We start from the raw sequence: 8308 nt of genomic DNA, 5'->3' as shown, positions 1-8308 counted from the left end.
ACAGAAGAGAAAATATACATGTCTTAGGCCCAAATCCTATCCAGCACTGACATAGCTGTGCCAATGGGGCATGTGCTGCATCCTGCAGTTGGGTGGCAGTCACCAAGGCCTCTTCAAGATAAGGGAAAGTTTGTCCGCTTACCTCGGAGCTGCATTGCCCTTACCTTGGTGCTGGAAAGATGGTTAGGCTTGCAGCCTTAGTTTGATTTTCAAAATATGGGACAGCCCAATTATCACACAGGCTGCCCTTTCAGCAGTGCCACTTCTGCTGAAGTGCCACTTCACAGCCCAATAACTGAGAGGTGCTCTGTGGGGTGATGCCTTGGCAGAAGTGGCACTGCTGAAAGGGCAGTTTGCATAATAACTAGGTTCTCCCAGTGCTTCACCAGATCTCCTTTCTCCCTCACCCTCTTGGTCTGCCTCCTTCCCCATATCATTCCTCACCTTCTGAGTCTGAAGGAAATGATCAGGGGAATACTGGACCTTACCCTTTTGCTTACCCGGACCTTATCCTTTTGCTTACGTGATGGGCCAGTGAGCACACTTAACCCCCACCCTCAGGAGCACACTCTGGGGTGACGCCCGGGTCACGAAGCAGACTAGGTGATGCCCAAGTTCAGACTGGGTGATGCCCAAGTTAGGAAGCAGACTGAGTAAACAGGTTGAATCAACAAAATGAAAAATCCCCTAAGGAACTTACATTGCTTTACCTACTGACCTTTGTACTAGGCTGAAACGGAGGTTAATAAAAGAGGGGACCAGGCTCAGAAAAGTAGCCTGGTTTTGCTCCCTTCATGAACCCTGAAAATGTGATTCCAAGTCATCATTGCTTCTGCGTCCTCCTTCGATTTCTCTCCTAGCAGTACTAAAGGAGTGATCAGAAGTGGCACTGATGAAAAGGTGGCCTGAATGATAATTGGGCTCTCCTCCCAGTTCTGCTATTTCAGCAGTGCAACTTCTGAAATACAGCCGTTAAATCAGAGTGCCCTCTGCAGTACTATCACCCAGATGGACTGCAGTGTACTAACTTCTTCACAAAGCTCCAGCAGCCATCCCTCCTTCTCACACCAGCAAACCCTCCGCTCTCCTTTTTTCTTCTCCTCTAGGAACTTTGAATGTGTAACCTGCACTCTGGCATAGATGAATATGAGGGAATAGCATAGAAGACTGGATGCATGCAAAGCACAGAAATTTTTCTAAATGCATTTGGAATGTAAAAGTCTTGACATATGAAATTTAAAAGCCTTGACTAGTAGTGAGCAACTAGCCGTGAGCGACATCTAGGAGGTCCAAGGGATAATCCACCTAACAATGAATGAAATGGAATTCTCCTATTTTCAAAAGTGGAAAAGAGGACCTTGATATTCAAGCCATTGTATCAATTGGAAGAAGAGATCTGACCAACCTTTAGATATTTAAAGGATTTCAGCCACAAATGGGAAAAAAAAAAAGATTGCTACTTGAAAACATTCACCAAATTCTGCCCATCTATTTCTACAGAAAAGCAGTAATTAACGACTGAGGAAAAGCAGAAAAACGACTCTTGATATAAATGCGGAGATTATCAAAACAGAGTTATTGTGTCCCAGGGAACGGCGTACTTGCAGGTAATACTTTTTATCCTGTCGGATTAGATAAGGCACTTTTGGCTGCATGCACAAATTGTTCATCACAGTGGATCTAATCCAACCCGATATTCGAGTCAGCTCCTTTTGCTTCTGCTCTGGACCTTGTGAAAGCAATTTAATTAAAAGCACAAGTTATGCAGTGGCTGAAGGCAGGAGCAGGTATTTCACAGTGCACATTAATGCACACTCCATTGTACAGAGAAGAAATAGCTATCCCTGTTCCCTTCACCCTGGTCACTAATTCACATGCAAATTTCAGAAGCAATACATCAGGAGACTGCAATAATCTAATCTGAATGAGCAACAATCTTGAGTGTTCCATCAAAAGTAGTTATTTAGAAACAGCAAGGCATGCCACACGCTAAACTATTCAGTCCTCCTAGATTCCTCCACATGTGTGCATGAGGGTGCTCTGTGTGTTTGTGCACATGTGTGTGTTGGGTTCAGTGAAAATCTAGAACCAGGGGAAATACCGGAGGCATGATTAGAAGCCCTGGTGCCTGGAGCAGTGACGTCACAATGTCAGATGACATCATGATGTCACTTCTGGGTCTTGACTGGAGAAAGAGGTGCTGGTGGCTTAGATGAACCTTTGTCTGGCCTCCTTGGAGACACCAAGAACTCATTCTGGGACCTTCTGTGTGGTAAGCAGATGTTCTTTCACTGACGACCAACCCCACCTACTAACTTAGGATATTAAGCAGGACCCAGGTTTAAACAAATTTGTTTGCCAGTATCACACCTTGTTTAGTTCCCAAAATAGTTCAATGCCATGGTCCAGGGGCGGATCCAGGGGGGCCATGGGTGCGTGTCCCCCCCAAACTGTAACTCCAGCAGGGAAGGGTGCCCACCTTGAAAGGGCCAAGGTTCAACTGGGAGCCCAGGTCTACCCACATGGAAGAGGTGTCTCCAGAGCACAGTCAGAATGGGAGTCCAGTTCTGCCCTGCAGGTAGATCTGGGCTCCAAGTCCATGTGGGAGCTCAGATCTACCTGCCCTCCAAACCTCAACCATGTAGGCCAAAGGTCAACTGGGAACCCAGGTCTACCCACCTGATGACCTGGGCTCTGGTGTTAAGGTAGTGCTCATGATCACTTCCCCCCCCCTCCAAACACAAACACTGGATCCATCCCTGGGTGCAGCTGAGTTCACGGTACTCAGTGTCAACTTTATCTTCTAGCAAATCGATCATTAGTAATGTGGAACTATTAAGAACCAGATGTCATGTATCATGTAGTTTCTCTTCAATGACAAAGTCCTACTCAGTCACTACCACATTTGCTGAACATCCTCTATGTTGGTTCGTTGACTTATTGAACAAATTATTTCTCTGCAATGGAGATCGGTGTGTGGAGAATTTACCCAATCTCCACTTATAAGATTAATTTACTCACTATCAAGTGCCCAGTTTGTCAATCTCTGTTTTGTTTCTTGCGATAAATTATTAAACTCAGGCAAATCACTGATGCTGCTCAAGCCTGAAATCAAGCCATCAGCCACAAGTACGGATCTTAACAGGCCTACAATAAATCATTATATAATCTGAATAAAGCTCTCCTAATGATCTGATACCTAGAGATGGCAGGCCATTCATATAGATTAGAAATGAAAAGCTGGACTTCGATGAAGGCTCATGAAGGCATAATAATTATTCAGAGGATCAAAGTGTACAGCATTTTTTCAACTCAAAACCAACAGCAATTTTCTGTTAACATGTTAATACAGGTTGAGTATACCTTCTCCAAATGCTTGGGAATGGACATGCTTTGGATTTTTCTGGATTTTGGAGTAATTACAGAAACATAATGAGATATCTTGGGGATGGGACCCAAATCTAAATGCCCATAAATCTTGATCCCATGTGAGGGGCATCGTCCTGTATACCCAAGGATCTTTCAATGATAGCGGGGATCTCCATACTACAGCCTGGGGCCACATCTGGCCCACTACAAGTTTTTAACTTGCCTGCAGCAGCTTAAAATATTTTTTGCCCAACCACGTGATTGGACAGTTAACACATGCAGTTCAGTCTGCCACATTCCTTTCCATATGGCCAGGGTGGTGTCAGCCTGGCTAACCCTCCTTGTCAATCACCTGGGCCACATGCTGTAAGACCCTCAAACCATAATTATTCAATGGTAACCTCACCCCTGCCGGTAAAACAAACTGAGTTTCCACACGTTGGTTTTTCCGCATGTTGGCTAACGCTGTAAAACAACTGTGGTTTTTGCACAGGTGTAAACAAATCATAACAAACTGGGTTTCCGCAACAGATCGGGCAGACCACAAAGAAGAGGAGCTCCTCTGGTCCTGCCTCTGTCCCTTCCCCCGGCATGCCTCTTCCCCACCCTCTTCCCACCCTCCACCTGCCTCCCCCCACCTTGGAACGCCTCCTCCCTACCTCCCTCCATGCCCCACCTACCTCTCCGCCGCCCAGCTATTTGGGCGACCACGGAGTGGCGGAGCAGCAGCAGTCCACCGGCGCTAGCCCAGTGCTGGCCGGCACTGAGAGTTGCAAATATGCCTTATGGCACATTTGCGACACTCAGCGCCAGCAATGGACCGGTGTTAAAAGCTCAGGATTGGGCTCTCTGTCACTATAACATAGATGTACTTGTTTATGCTGGTGTCTGTTTCCTGGGTGCTCTTGGGCAAGTCCCTTGCATTGGGCTCATACGATATCTGTCTCTCACCATCCGATGGTGCTTTGGGCACTATCTCTTCTACTGAGGTTTCAGGGTTCAGCACAGCCTGATGATCCATCTGGTGGGTTAGCCATTGCCCAACCTAGCTGATCCCAGATACCATCCCTATTGGTTGGCAACCTTCAGTCTCGAAAGATTATGGTATAAGCCTGCAGCACCTGGTATTCCCAGGCGGCCTCCCATCCAAGTACTAACCAGGCCTGACCCTGCTTAGCTTCCAAGATCAGACGAGATCAGGCATGTGCAGCGTATTATTTTGCAACCAATCTCTGTGTGGTCAGTGAATGCTGAGTTCTCTGAGAACCACGGCTCTATCCAAATAATAGTCAAATACATAAGACAGGACACAGTTGGGTGAAATGATTTGTAATTTAGGTCTTTTGACTATTGTGGAAACTGAAATTCTACCATTAAGAGATCATTACCAGAGGAGAAGATTTGTTTCACAATGTTCTGTTGCCCCATCTAGTTGCGTTTAAATGTGTTAAAAGGTCTCCCCAAAAGACTCAGTCAGTTATGAGCTGATTGCACGTCCACTCGACCAGTGAAACAGAAAAGAAAATTACTAGGCCATTCACTGACAAGTGCTTCTCCCCTTCGTAGGGAAAGATACTTATGTCCTCAAATTTATGGCTAATGACTGCAGTTTCAAAATGCCGACTCTTAAGGTTTATTTTTGAATCAAATATTTTTTTTCTGTTTTCACCTTCCACTTTTAGGAAAAGGTAGGAAAAGAAATCATAGCTAATGTTGTTCATACTCTAGATGTTATTATCAGTTTTCTAGGCCCCCTACCAATGTGCCTTTTTTATTCAACATATTACTGAGATTATATTTGTTCCTTTACTTGATTTTCTTTGTCCAGATGTTGAGAGAGAATTGGGCCATGTGGTTTGTCCTAGACCAGCAATTTTCAACCACTGTGCTGTAGCATATTGGTACACCATGAATAGTTTACAGGTGTGCTGTGGGTGTTTGAGGTTATAACATAACCTCAAACATAACATAACATAAGAACAGCCCCACTGGATCAGGCCATAGGCCCATCTAGTCCAGCTTCCTGTATCTCACAGAGGCCCACCAAATGCCCCAGGGAGCACACCAGATAACAAAAGACCTCATCCTGGTGCCCTCCCTTGCATCTGGCATTCTGACATAACCCATTACCCAGGGAGGGTCATACGATAGAGCCATTGGTAGATGGGAGCCCCTGGCTAGTAGTGCAATGCACCTTGTCAGCTGCCCAAAAACTGATGGTGTGCCTTGACAATTTTAAGCCCTTCTCAGTATACCATGAGATGAAAAAGGCTGAAAATAGTTGTTTTAGACAATTCAGAAGTATCTGATGCCATGAATAATGGGGTGTTCATGACATTACAGGACTGCAGGTCACCATTACCCCAGCATGAGTTCATGGATACCAGGCAGGGGACTTTAAAGAGGAGATGGTATCTAAATGAAGTTGATGCCATGGTCCTAGGAGAAATCCATGGTTGAAACCATTGGACAAGGGAAGCTGTCTTATACTGAATTAGACCATTGGTCCACCTAGTTCAGTATTGTCAACCCTGCCTGCATGGTTTCAGACAGACATTTTTCTCAGCCTTCCCTAGGAGATGCCAAGGATTGAATCTGGCCCTTAGGATGCCATAAAACAAATGAGCAGAGATATCGAAGAGATGTTTGCACATTATACATTATGACTTGTAACCCATGATTGACTTTTCCTCCAGGAATTTGTCCAATACCCTTTTAAAGGCATCTAGGCCAGATACCATCACCACATCATCTGGCAAGGAGTTCCACAGACTAACTACATGCTGAGTAAAGAAATATTTTCTTTTGTCTGTCCGAATTCTTCCAACACTCAATTTTAGTGGGTGTCCCCTGGTTCTGGTGTTGTGTGAGAGGGAAAAGAGCATCCCTCTATCCATCCCCTGTATAATTTTGTATGTCTCAGTCATGTCACAGCAGCAACTGTTTCCCTGCACGTGCCCAATCTTGTCTGATCTTGGAAGCTAAGCAGGGTCAGGCCTGGTTAGTACTTGGATGGGAGACCGCATGGGAATACTGGGTGCTGTAGGCTTATACCATAGTCTTTCGAGACTGAAGGTTGCCAACCAGTCATGTCCCAGCCTCAGGCACCTTTTTTCTAGACTGAGGAGCCCCAAACTCTGTAGCCTTTCCTCATAAGGGAGGTGCCCCAGTTCAGTAATTTCTAATCATTCCCAAACATTGGGCACCAGTGGTTCTCAAACATTTTAGCACCAGACCCACTTTTAACAATTCAATTGGGACCCACCTAGCTTTATGAGTAGGGTATTCATATTCAAAAAAAGATTTCAGCAGCTCAAGCCTGTGTTTTTACCCATTTTACTACAGTGGGCAGAACCACCAATTTGTTGAGCTCCAGATTCATTAGATTGGAAACATTCTGGAGTTCTTGCATCCTCCATTGCTTGGTGTTCAACATGTGGCTCAGATTTGCTTTCCATTGGACTCAATGTCAGCTCGGATGGGGGGACATCCTTCTTGAGCACTTTTTGAGGCCTGCGTTCACCGGATCAGGACCATTCTGGTGGCGCGTTCCTCTTGGCCTGCACTTCAAAACTGAGGCAAGTTCTCCTACTCATGAGTAGATGTACATGTGCAGTTCAGTCTCACTTTCCATAGGGCTCAATAAATTTTTCTTGTTGGCTACCAGTTTGTCAGTTTCATGACCCACCAACAGTCAGGTCAGAACCTACTGGTCAGTTGCAGCCCACTTGATATAGAGTCTAGCAAATTGCTCTTATTTCAAGGTGCGCGCTCTCTCTCCTCTCAGCATGCTGTAATGGTTACTAAGCTGATCTGTTCTGAAAACTAGATTGTTTTTGCTCTGCTGTTTCCAAATTACAGAGGCAGGCCACAAGGTAGTTAGATCCAGCAGCATAATGCTAAAGACTTCCTATATATAAGATACTTTATCCAAAACATTACTTACCATTTCCTCACTGATCGTTTAAGACCTGAGTAGAGCAATGAGCTGGATTCCATTTTACGGCCTTTTATTCCAAGATTTCAGTCTATTTTTTTCAGTTCATTGGTGCAAGTAGGAAGAGAATCAGGGCCATTATCTTCCCTCTGTCAAAGCCTGATCATTCCAACAAGAACTTATTAACAGAATCGTTGAGGAGGTTGAATGAAGCTGATGCTATATTTTAAAGGCACTTTGGAATATATATATAAAAAGAATGTACAGTGGGCCTTTGGTATCTTCAGGGGGATCTGTTCCAGGACCCCACATGGATATTGAATTCTGCAGATAATGAAATCCATGGAGTGCTGCATCAGCAAAGCAGAAGTACCTTTCAGAAACATCTGTAAGGCCTTCTGAGGCACAGGGAGGCTGCATGCAACCTTCAGAAGTCATCCCAGACATGACTGTAAGTTCACATCTGGGAAGTCATCTAAGGCCCTCCAGCTGCAGGCACATCATTCATGGATGTCGGGCCTGCAGATATGGAGGGTCTATACATGATACAATTTACTATGTATTTGCCAAGCTGGATAAGAGTGGACTTTAAGGTACAAGGATCATATAAAATAAAAGTTAATAAAAAAAAAATACTTATACCCTCATTTTAAAATATGCTTGTTCTCCACTCTGACGTACTGTAACATATGAAACAGCTGGATATATTTAAGATGAACAGCGTGAAGCTTTAATTAGCCTCTCTTTAGTTAATAGCTTTGAGAATGTTATTTTATTAAAGAGCTTCTGCTCACCAGGCAGGTTTTCTAAGCTCCTACGGCTCTGCTGCACAGAAGAGACCAATGTCAGGCCAGTCCCTGGGGGACTATTGGATACATCTATGCTACATCCCCTCCCACCGAGAACTACAGTATTATAACTTAGTGCTTATATTCACGTTTTGTTCTCAGTGTAAAACATTCAGCGATATATTATTCTGCATTATGATTTGTCAGCTGATAG

At 44.5% G+C, this 8308-nt stretch overlaps 2 pseudogenes; one reads left to right on the top strand and one right to left on the bottom strand.

The window, feature by feature from the left end:
* Positions 1-4478: 4478 nt before the first annotated feature.
* Positions 4479-4596, bottom strand: LOC136657708 (5S ribosomal RNA; annotated as a pseudogene).
* A 1702-nt stretch (positions 4597-6298) lies between these two features.
* LOC136657763 (5S ribosomal RNA) lies at positions 6299-6418 on the top strand (annotated as a pseudogene).
* Positions 6419-8308: the final 1890 nt, after the last annotated feature.

The sequence above is a fragment of the Tiliqua scincoides genome, chromosome 7 (genome assembly GCF_035046505.1).
Source record: "Tiliqua scincoides isolate rTilSci1 chromosome 7, rTilSci1.hap2, whole genome shotgun sequence".
NCBI lineage: Eukaryota > Metazoa > Chordata > Lepidosauria > Squamata > Scincidae > Tiliqua > Tiliqua scincoides.
This window is presented reverse-complemented; position numbering and strand designations above follow the sequence as displayed.